The sequence below is a fragment of the Bufo bufo genome, chromosome 9 (assembly GCF_905171765.1).
Source record: "Bufo bufo chromosome 9, aBufBuf1.1, whole genome shotgun sequence".
Classification (NCBI taxonomy): domain Eukaryota; kingdom Metazoa; phylum Chordata; class Amphibia; order Anura; family Bufonidae; genus Bufo; species Bufo bufo.
Window position 1 is genome coordinate 160,550,998 of NC_053397.1, and position 11,746 is coordinate 160,562,743.

Sequence of the window (11,746 nt, forward strand, 5' to 3'; positions counted from 1 at the left end):
GCTGCTGCCGCACGGGGGCTGTGGAGGCCTGGGGAATAATTTACACATTTATATCTCTGCCTTTTCTGAATGTAAGACCACCCCTGTGCAAAAACTGTAAGAGACTGGTAACTATCTATGTATACACACTTACACAGAGAATGCTATCAATCACTGATAACACCTCCCCTGTTTACAACTGAAGTCAGATATAGCAGTTTTGGTGAATCTTTTCCAACCAAATCTGCTCAGCTCCTTCTGCTCTATAATATGCTGTCTGCAGATTGCACTGCATTTCATAGTGACAGGTCTTCTTTAAGAGGTACATAACTCTTAATACATTTGTTGCATCTTGTATTGTTGATGCACCACAAACTGAAATCTAGGCCAACATGCATGATTGAGTAAAAAGCGCTGGCTGGGACTCCTGCAATACATATGGTCGTTGTTATTAGTTTACATATGTGTAAATATAAGGATGGATATGTTGTTGGGCAAGGTAAAAAAGTGTTATAAGGGTAGATTTACTGGTTAATGTGTGAAGGAAGCAACCTTCCCATACACACACACACACACACACACACGCCCCTCCTGGACCTGTAAAAGAAAGATGACTTACCTGCTTTCCCGCGCCGGCCCACCTCTCCTTCTTTTTCAGGCCTGTGATGCTCTACTGGGCTCCCTCGATGTCAACATCCGGTTTGACATCACCGCAGCCAATCACCAGCTGTAGCGGTGACCTCCTCCCTTTATGTCATAACAAATTGTAACATAACGCAAGGGAATCTGGTCTTTGCCGCGGCCAGTGATTGGCTGTGGCGATGTGAAACTGGATGTTGTCATTAAGGGAGCCCAGCGGAGCATTACAGGCTGGGAGGAGAAGGAGCGGCGAGCGGGCACTGGGAGGCAGGTAAGTCATCTTTCCTTCACAAGTCAAGCCAAGTGGGGGAGTCTGCCAACCCCCCAGCCCCCTCCCATTTTTTCACAACCCCTTTAAAAATACAAAAATAAACCATACTTTTAACATTCCCCTGCTGCTCCTATACTGGCCCAGTCCCCACTGCTCAACGTGCCAGGAGCACCAAGAAAGGCCAGTTAATGGTTAAGGCAGATCACCACTTTGGCCAGTGATTGGCTGAGTGGACCTTTCTTACAATTCCCAGAATGTTACTTTGGGACCAGAAGGTAAAGAGCAGCAGGGACCCGCCAGAATCATAGCAGCAGTGGAATGGTGAAACTAAGTATGGTTTTTACTTTTTAATCCTTTGTGGTCCATATAAACAAAATCCCTGGAAAAGTCTTAAATATCATTTTGAACGATTCGATTTTTTTTAATTATTACAGGATTTTATTCAGCTCAATCGTTTGTAACAGCTTTTAGCTAATTATCAACAATAGAATGAAAATATTCAAGCAAGCAAGCCTCAGCATATGTTGAATGTATTTAAATGGTTCTTTCACCAATGGCAAGTGTTAATTAGTTTATTACAATCAGCATTTTAAGTTTTATTTCATTTAAATGTATCTTAACTTCCTACAGAAATATCTCTAAGGTGCGGTACAATACTGCCGTATCTGGCAAATGCCTGCTTAATTATTATGGTAATAGTTTCTCAGGTCAGAAAGCACAGTCACAGATCTTAAAATAAAGATACATTTATAGGACTGGAGCTACAAATAGACTTTTGCAGCAATTTTAATTGATTTTACCCGTTAAATGACAGCTGCAGGCACACAACTCAATTTACTGCTCTGGACTACAGCTGTAGTTCAATAGGCTGAGGTTAGACCTAGACTGGGGAATGCATTGAGTGGCTTCAAAATTGGTTCCGAATCAGCCATGTTATCAGTTACAGCGATTAACTTATTAGAGATAAAATTGTTGTGAAATGGCTACAGACAAGTAAATACAGTAGCTAGCGTTTTTATTTTTTAATCCTTAGAGAATGCTCCCTTGTTACAGTCACAGTCCTGGGTAGAAAAGGATCATGGGAGAGATCTTCTCAACATTCAAACTGCAATGCCAAGAAGGAAAAGTCATTATGGAAATCACAGGATTGATAGACATGCTAATGATATGCAAATGATAAAAAGAATGGAAGCAAAGTATTGAAAACACCTCAATTTATTCAATATTAAGTATAAGCCCCAATGCGCAGAAATTCACGCACTTACACACATTGGCATGCCATCAATGAGGAATGTTCAGCCACATTGAATGCATTTGGGCACACAAGTCATTAAGATCTGCTGTTGACAGCTCCCCTTGAAATTGTCAAAGACAGATCCAGATGGGAGATAGATCCCGAGATGCTGTGGGCCATGGTAGCACGTTTAGGCCATGCAGGCTGCTCACTGTAGCATGAGCAACATGCGGTCTGGTGTTAATTTGTTGAAAACAGGATTCTGGGACACATTGGTGAAATGGCCTCACCACTGGTTCCACAACCAAATTGATGCAATGCTGAGATGTTAATGTACCTGAACTGAAGACTAGAGGATTCTGGCTACAGTAAATTATGCCACACCATAATCCCAAGAGTAGGACCAGTGTGACGTTCCCTTGTGAAGGCCTCTGACAGACTAATATCCAGCTATCATTGCATTTGAGATAAAAGCAGGACACATCACTGATGAGAATAGACATCTAATTCAGACTCCATTGCTGTCTTGCTGTGCATCATGACAGCCTATGAGATCAGTGGTGTGAGGTAAATTGGACACCTGTAGCTAGATGTCTGGCTCATAGTCCAATGTCATGAAATGCTTTTTGATGGTCTGTGAAGGCTTGGAATGTGCTGTCCAATTTTGCTTGCAGTACAGAAAGGATGACGAGCTGTCCATGCAGAGGTTCTCCTCTGTGCACCTCTTGCTGTAATTCCAGTTCTTAATTTGCAGCAGACGTGATGGTGGGGCTGCCATGGGGTCCCTTTAAGTGAGACCTTTTTGTCGTGACGTCAATTGCATTTCAGCAACAAGGGACAGAGTCCCCCTAAGTAGATGGTGTTAGTGGTACCCAGGTGTAGGAATGCCAGAGTGGTGTTAAGGTAGCCTATGGTGTCCCTTTAGGTATGGCTGTGCACATGCCGCGGTGCTCCTACCTGGATATCCTGGAACCCCAGGCGTTGTCCGCCGTAGTGCAAATAGGGTAAATAGCTGATGAAGGGGATGACGAAATGAATTGGGTCCAGACTTGTATTAAAGTTGATAACAGCTTTACTTGAATAAACTTGCATCAGGGAACAATCTTCCAACTTTATCTTGGTCACCAGCAAGCTTTGGCATAAATTCTGGCAGGCAAACACATTCGGCTCTGCTACATCTGTCACTTTCTAGCTCTGCTGTGGTAATAGGATTAAATAGAAACTTTTCCTTTCTGCTGTACTTAGCTTTCTGTAGTCTGACCCTTTCTTTATCTTGATCTGTATAATTTATCTTTATCCAGGGAACCTTTCCTCCTGGCTTCTGAGGCTCCTTGCTCTTTTCTCTCTTGTTCCAGTAAAGCTGATGGTACTCTACTGGCCTTGGCAGGGCCTGTCCAACAAGGATGAGGGCCTGCTTCTTATCCCATCGAGGGGATCCTCCAGACTGCTCCTCACTAACTAAAACTCCTCCTTCTCTAGAGAGGACTAGAATGCATGGTTCCATTCCAGGCAAACTAATGCTGTCATAACTGCCGCCATCTGCTGGTGAACCAGGCACATTACATTTGAACATAACATTACAGAGAAAAAGATATGCACAGTGTTTTGAACCTGGAATAAATACACATGATGACAATATATTAACCATAGCAGATAGTAGAGAGGCATAGAGTGTGGTAATGCCACTCTGGGATGTTACACATTCTTCTCCCAACCACCAGGAGACACAATGTTGAACAGTCCTGACATCTCGGCCTAGGCATGTAGTGATCTGCTGTAGTGATAAACAGAGGTCTCTTAGTTTAAGGATTCTGTCCCTCTCAGTTTGGCAAGTGACAAGTGGTGATAACTTGCACAACGGCGAACAGTAGGCATCGCACAATCATCCCACATGACTTGATCTTAATGTTGTGGTTTCATGTGGCTAAAACCTGGTACTTCCTCGATTGGCATAATCTTACAGTTTGATGTTGCAATTTTAATGTTGAGAAGTGTATATTTATACATGGTTGTTAGATGTCCCCTTATACATCTTTCCTGTAAACTAAATAATCCTAATTTGTATAAACTTTTTGGGTCCTGTAGTCCACTAATTCCATATATTACTTTTGAATGCTCTCCAGCTCTGCTAGGTCATTCTTGTGCACAGGAGCCCAAAATTGTACACAATACTGCATATGTGGTCTGACTAATGATTTGTAAAGTGGGAGAACTATGGGGATAATTTATCAAGCCGTTGTAAAATAGAACTAGTTTAGTTGCCCATAGCAACCAATCGGATTCCACCTTTCATTTTTGACAGCTCCTTTGGAAAGTGAAAGCTGGAATCTGATTGGTTGCTATAGGCAACTAAGCCAGTTCAACTTTACACCAGTTTGATAAATCTCCCCCTATGTCCTTATCATCTGCATCTATGGCCCATTTAATGCACCCCATGATCTTATTGGACTTGGCAGCAGCTGCCTGACACTGGTTGCTATAGTTAAAGGGGTTCTGCAGTTTGTTTTAACTGATGATCTATCCTCTGGCCGTGCCTGGCCGTGCGGAGGCGAACGGATCCGTCCAGACTTACAATGTAAGTCAATGGGGACGGATCCGTTTGAAGTTGACACAGTATGGCTCAATTTTCAAACGGATCCGTCCCCCATTGACTTTCAATGTAAAGTCTGAACGGATCCGTTTGCATTATCATGAACAAAAAAAAAAAAAAATATTTTTTTTTTTGTTCATGGTAATGCAAACGGATCCGTTCTGAACGGATCCAAGCGTTTGCATTATAGGTGCGGATCCGTCTGTGCAGACACCAGACGGATCCGCACCAAACGCAGGTGTGAAAGTAGCCTAAGTAGTATTAAGAAGATCAGGGTAATACAATGAGAACAAAGAAGACAGTGGGATCCCCCTTGTCAGGGCAGCAGTTCTGCTCCTAGGCAGGGAGAGAGTTGGGATGCTGTGCAGTGTTTTACTGGGGTTGTTTTTATTTTGAGAGATTTTTATAACGACAATTAAAGGTTACTTTTTATCCAGAAAGAAGAGATGGGGTCGCCTACAGGTGCAGGGAATGGTAGAAAAATTCAGACTGTGATGCTAATACACAGTAGTTCAGTCAGTCAATGTTAATACAGTAGAGGTTAGGTCAATGGGACACTGTAGGAAATATTGAGATACCGTCTAACATTATACTATATATTTCTTTTAATTTCTCCTTCATTCTCCCCTGTTGTTGGATTTCCCAATACACATACAGATACTGACATTCAGAAAGCACACACAATATCTCTTGCACACTTTAGTTCAGTATATGATGTTCTCCTCATTTAATAAATAAAGTTCATATTCCTGGACCTTGAGTTCTTGTGTAGCAGCAGGTGCCTAGGAGAGCATTATGGTTGCTTTCAAAAACAGTCATGAAAATAACAACAGGCCTACAAGACACAGTAATAATATGCACATGCAAACATAAGTGTTCAATAACGGCAAGGACCGAGATGGAAGGTTCAAGGACCCCCCTGACATCAAGTCGCTTGTGATTAAATGGCCAAAGAGAAAAGGGGAGAAGGCGCTCATAGGTGGTGGTAGACAAGATATGTTGTTATTTGTTCCTAGCCAGGGTGAGTGGTTGCTACTCACCTTGGTTAGGTTGTACTTTTGGTAGTGCAGTTCTGGTGGAGGTAAAATCGTGGGGTGATGTGGGTTGGTGCAGCCGGTTGTCGTCCAAGTTGACCATGGGCGGGAGCCAAGCCGCCACTTTGGTGCGAATTGTGGTGTATGGGGAGGGGGCTCGTCTGCACTGGGTTCATGCAGTGAGCGGGTGGACACAAGGCGCAGTTCACAACCCAGTTGAGGATACGAAGTATTTTTTATTTTTTGATTAGCAAAGACGACGCGTTTCGGGGTACGCAGACCCCTTTATCAAGTCTGTATCCTTGTCACCGTAGGCTAATTGGAGGTCACTCTTGTTGGAGATCCCTTATTTGGGGGGTGTACGGCGGTCCGCACTGCTTGGTAATGCGGCCGGTGAGTGTCCTCCAGTGGTAGCGCTTCTGCACGTGTAGCCAGTGGTGTCACGTGCAGAAGCGCTACCACTGGAGGACACTCACCGGCCGCATTACCAAGCAGTGCGGACCGCCGTACACCCCCCAAATAAGGGATCTCCAACAAGAGTGACCTCCAATTAGCCTACGGTGACAAGGATACAGACTTGATAAAGGGGTCTGCGTACCCCGAAACGCGTCGTCTTTGCTAATCAAAAAATAAAAAATACTTCGTATCCTCAACTGGGTTGTGAACTGCGCCTTGTGTCCACCCGCTCACTGCATGAACCCAGTGCAGACGAGCCCCCTCCCCATACACATCAAGTCGCTTGTGACTTGAGCCTTGTCAATCATCTGCTTTTTCAATGGAGGTGCTCAATGGCCTCATCAAGAGTCCTATTTTGCTCATCATTCACTGGGATGGAGGTATAGCAATAATTTCTAATAACTGCACAACTGAGAAACCAGAATCATATCAAGAGCATATTGGTTCTGCACAGCTGTCAGTCTCAGACCTCTGATCTTCTCCTTGACAGCATTCAAGGCCTTGTCTGTGATATTTATGAACTTTAAGAGTTCGTACCTGTTATTCTGGATCCATTTAGCATTTGCTGCTGTTTCTAATCCAGGAGTCAGCCGACTTGCAAAGAAAGTTTCAGCATTTGAAAATATTTTAAAGTCATTTGGAACTTCCTAAGGAACAAAGTATGGATTTCTCTTTATTCGTACACTCTCACCTACAGTATAAATTTTTGCACAAGCCTGCACTGCTGATATTTTCCTGATGGTCACACTACCAGCAAGTGTGGTTTTGAGTTTCTCTCACATCCAGTTTCTCCCAGGTGACGTCTCCTCGGATGTACTGCGGTGGGGCACAGGAGCGCATAGTTCCCTGCCCCGCTGCCGATGTGGTAGTGAAATCCTGGCGCAGGCATGCATAATGACATCATCACATGCGCCTGTGCTGGGACGCAGTACAGTGAAGTGTGCTCACCTGCCATCGCACGCCTGGACATAGCTGAGTATTTAAGCTTTTAGTTTTTTTTTAGTTTTTTTTTAGTTTTTCATTTTATGTGCCAACTTTGGGGTACATGGGGGGGGGGGACACAGGAGGACATGTGAAGAGACAGTACATCAGGGAGAAATTGCAGTATGGGAGCAAATTACTATGTGTTGGAAAAATATTATGATGGGATTACTATGTGGGGGCAAATTATTATGGGAGGGATTACTATGTGGGGAAAATTACTATATGGGGCAATGTGGGGGAAACTACTGTGTAGGGGTAGTGTGGGGGAAATTACTGTATGGGGCAGTGTGGGGGGAATCTACTGTGTGGAGGCAACTACTGTGTGGATGCAGTGTGGGGGAAACTACTGTGTGGGAGTAGTGTCAGGGAAACTACTGTGTGGGGGCAGTGTGGGGGAAATTACTGTGTGGGGGGAAACTACTGTGTGGGGGAAACTACTGTGTGGGAGTAGTGTCAGGGAAACTACTGTGTGGGGGCAGTGTGGGGGAAACTACTGTGTGGAGGCAGTGTAGGGGAAATTACTGTGTGGGGGAAACTACTGTGTGGGGGAAACTACTGTGTGGGAGTAGTGTCAGGGAAACTACTGTGTGGGGGCAGTGTGGGGGAAACTACTGTGTGGAGGCAGTGTAGGGGAAATTACTGTGTGGGGGAAACTACTGTGTGGGGGAAACTACTGTGTGGGGGAAACTACTGTGTGGGGGCAGTGTGGGGGAAACTACTGTGTGGAGGCAGTGTAGGGGAAATTACTGTGTGGGGGAAACTACTGTGTGGGGGAAACTACTGTGTGGGGCAGTGTGGGGGAAACTACTGTGTGGGAGTAGTGTCAGGGAAACTACTGTGTGGAGGCAGTGTAGGGGAAATTACTGTGTGGGGGGAATCTACTGTGTGGGGCAGTGTCAGGGAAACTGCTGTGTGAGGCAGTGTCAGGGAAACTACTGTGTGGGGGCAGTGTAGGGGAAATTACTGTGTGGGGGAAACTATTGTGTGGGGGAGTGTCGGGGAAACTACTGTGTGGGGCAGTGTGGGGGAAACTACTGTGTGGGAGTAGTGTCAGGGAAACTACTGTGTGGAGGCAGTGTAGGGGAAATTGCAGTGTGGGGGGAATCTACTGTGTGGGGCAGTGTCAGGGAAACTGCTGTGTGAGGCAGTGTCGAGGAAACTACTGTGTGGGGGAAATTACTGTGTGGGGGAAGTGTGGGGGAAACTACTGTGTGGAGGCAGTGTAGGGGAAATTACTGTGTGGGGGAAACTACTGTGTGGGGGAAACTACTGTGTGGGAGTAGTGTCAGGGAAACTACTGTGTGGGGGCAGTGTGGGGGAAACTACTGTGTGGAGGCAGTGTAGGGGAAATTACTGTGTGGGGGAAACTACTGTGTGGGGGAAACTACTGTGTGGGAGTAGTGTCAGGGAAACTACTGTGTGGGGGCAGTGTGGGGGAAACTACTGTGTGGAGGCAGTGTAGGGGAAATTACTGTGTGGGGGAAACTACTGTGTGGGGGAAACTACTGTGTGGGGCAGTGTGGGGGAAACTACTGTGTGGGAGTAGTGTCAGGGAAACTACTGTGTGGAGGCAGTGTAGGGGAAATTACTGTGTGGGGGGAATCTACTGTGTGAGGCAGTGTCAGGGAAACTACTGTGTGGGGGCAGTGTAGGGGAAATTACTGTGTGGGGGAAACTATTGTGTGGGGGAGTGTCGGGGAAACTACTGTGTGGGGCAGTGTGGGGGAAACTACTGTGTGGGAGTAGTGTCAGGGAAACTACTGTGTGGAGGCAGTGTAGGGGAAATTGCAGTGTGGGGGGAATCTACTGTGTGGGGCAGTGTCAGGGAAACTGCTGTGTGAGGCAGTGTCGAGGAAACTACTGTGTGGGGGAAATTACTGTGTGGGGGAAGTGTGGGGGAAACTACTGTGTGGGGCAGTGTCAGGGAAACTACTGTGTGGAGGCAGTGTGGGGGAAACTACTGTGTGGAGGCAGTGTGGGGGAAACTACTGTGTCGGGGTAGTGTGGGGGAAATTACTGTGTGGGAGTAGTGTCAGGGAAACTACTGTGTGGAGGCAGTGTGGGGGAAATTACTGTGTGGGAGTAGTGTCAGGGAAACTACTGTGTGGGGCAGTGTCAGGGAAACTGCTGTGTGGGAGTAGTGTCAGGGAAACTACTGTGTGGAGGCAGTGTAGGGGAAATTACTGTGTGGGGGAAACTACTGTGTGGGGGAGTGTCGGGGAAACTACTGTGTGGGGCAGTGTCAGGGAAACTACTGTGTGGGAGTAGTGTCAGGGAAACTACTGTGTGGAGGCAGTGTAGGGGAAATTATTGTGTGGGGGGAATCTACTGTGTGGGGCAGTGTCAGGGAAACTGCTGTGTGGGGGAAACTACTGTGTGGGAGTAGTGTCGAGGAAACTACTGTGTGGGGGAAATTACTGTGTGGGGGAAGTGTGGGGGAAACTACTGTGTGGGACAGTGTGGGGGAAACTACTGTGTGGGGCAGTGTGGGGGAAACTACCGTGTGGGGCTTTGTGGGGGAAACTACTGTGTGGGGGCAGTGTGGGGGAAACAACCGTGTAGTTGCAGTGTGGGGGAAATTACTGTGTGGGGGGTAAATTACTATGGGGGATTACTATGGGGGGGGCAGTGTGGGGGAAATTACTATATGGGGGCAGGGTGCGGGGCAGTCTTGCTATTGGGGAGGCACTGTAGGGGCAGTTCTATTATTTTTGGGGACACTATACAGGGGTTATTACCTGGAGCACAATATAGGGTGTTATTATTATTACTGGGGCACACTAGGGGACATTATAGCTGCTGTGGACACTATAGGGACATTGGGGGTAATTTATCAAACTGGTGTAAAGTAGAACTGGCTTAGGCTACTTTCACACTCGCGTTTTGTGCGGATCCGTCATGGATGGATCTGTTCAGATAATACCACCATCTGGATGGATGTCGTATATCTGGACTTCTCCAAAGCATTTGACACTGTACCACATAAAAGGTTAGTATATAAAATGAGAATGCTCTGACGTCTGTATGTGGGTAAGTAACTGGCTCAATGATAGAAAACAGAGGGTGGCTATTAACGGTACACACTCAGATTGGGTCACTGTCACTAGTGGGGTACCTCAGGGCAGGGCCGGTACAAGGCAGGGGCCGAAGGAGCGGGTGCCCTGGGCGCTACCATTTGCGGACAGGAGGGGGGCGCAGGTGAAGTGCCAGCCACGGCCCCCCCTACATCATGCTGTGCCCCCCCATGTGCCCCCCCAACTAAAATGACCCCCCCCCCCCAAGTGAGCAGCCGCCGCCGGGCACAGGGAGATGAGCGCTTCCATTGCGCTCATCTCCATTGTAAACTGTCTGTGCCAGCGGAGGTGCAGGGGAGGGAGAGGCGTGTCCCTTCCCTTTCCTCTGATAGGCTGCAGGCAGGCACCGAAGTGGAGGAGAGGCCCCGCCCCCTAATTACTCCTGTTTACCTTTCTAAAGCTAAAGGACCTTTGATGATGTCATCACAGGTCCTGTAAGGGAACTGCACAGTGTAAAGTGTAGTTCCCAGGTTAGAACAGTGCATCTGCCAGGACCTGTGATGACATCATCTTCAACATCACAGGTCCTGCAGAATCTAGCAAAGGAACTGCACCAAAAATGGTGTAGTTCCTAGGTTTCAAAGGTACATCTGCCAGGACCTGTGATGACATCATCACAGGTCCTTCAACCCCTAACAGCAAGTATTAAAAGTTCACAAGCAACTCTGTATTGATCCATACAGACTGGAATGGAGAGGTAAGAGGAGGTCCTCCACTTTTCATCATTTACCCCCCCCCCCCCCTCTATGCCCTGTTTTTACTCATTGCTCACTCATGTATACTACTTCAGACAGTTACCACTACCTCATGTACCTCACAGTGACTATAATGCATAACTGACCACATATTTCTATAAACACTGCATCTACAGTATTATACCTTCTATGTGTCACATCAATACACTGCTCTGTATATATATATATATATATATATATATATATATATACACACACATACATGCACACACACTGCATATATTACACAGTATTATACATGCAATATGTACAGATATATAGTATATACCGCAGTGCACTGATATGTGAGGTATGAGGTATAATAGATGCTGTGTGTACAGATATCAGTACACTTCTGTATATACTATATATGTGAGGTACGAGGTATAATAGATGCAGTGTGTACAGATATATAGTATATACAGCAGTGTACTGATATGTGAGGTACGAGGTGTCAATACACTGCTGTATTTACTATATACCTGTACACACTGCATCTATTATACCTCGTACCTCACATATTACACTACTGTATATACTGTATACACTGCATATATTATACCCCGTACCTCACATATCAGTACACTGCTGTATATACTATATACCTGTACACACTGCATCTATTATACCCTGTACCTCACATATCAGAACACTAGGGAATATACTATATACCTGTACACACTGCATCTATTATACCGCGTACCTCACATAACTGTACACTGCTGTATATAATATACATCTGCATCTATTA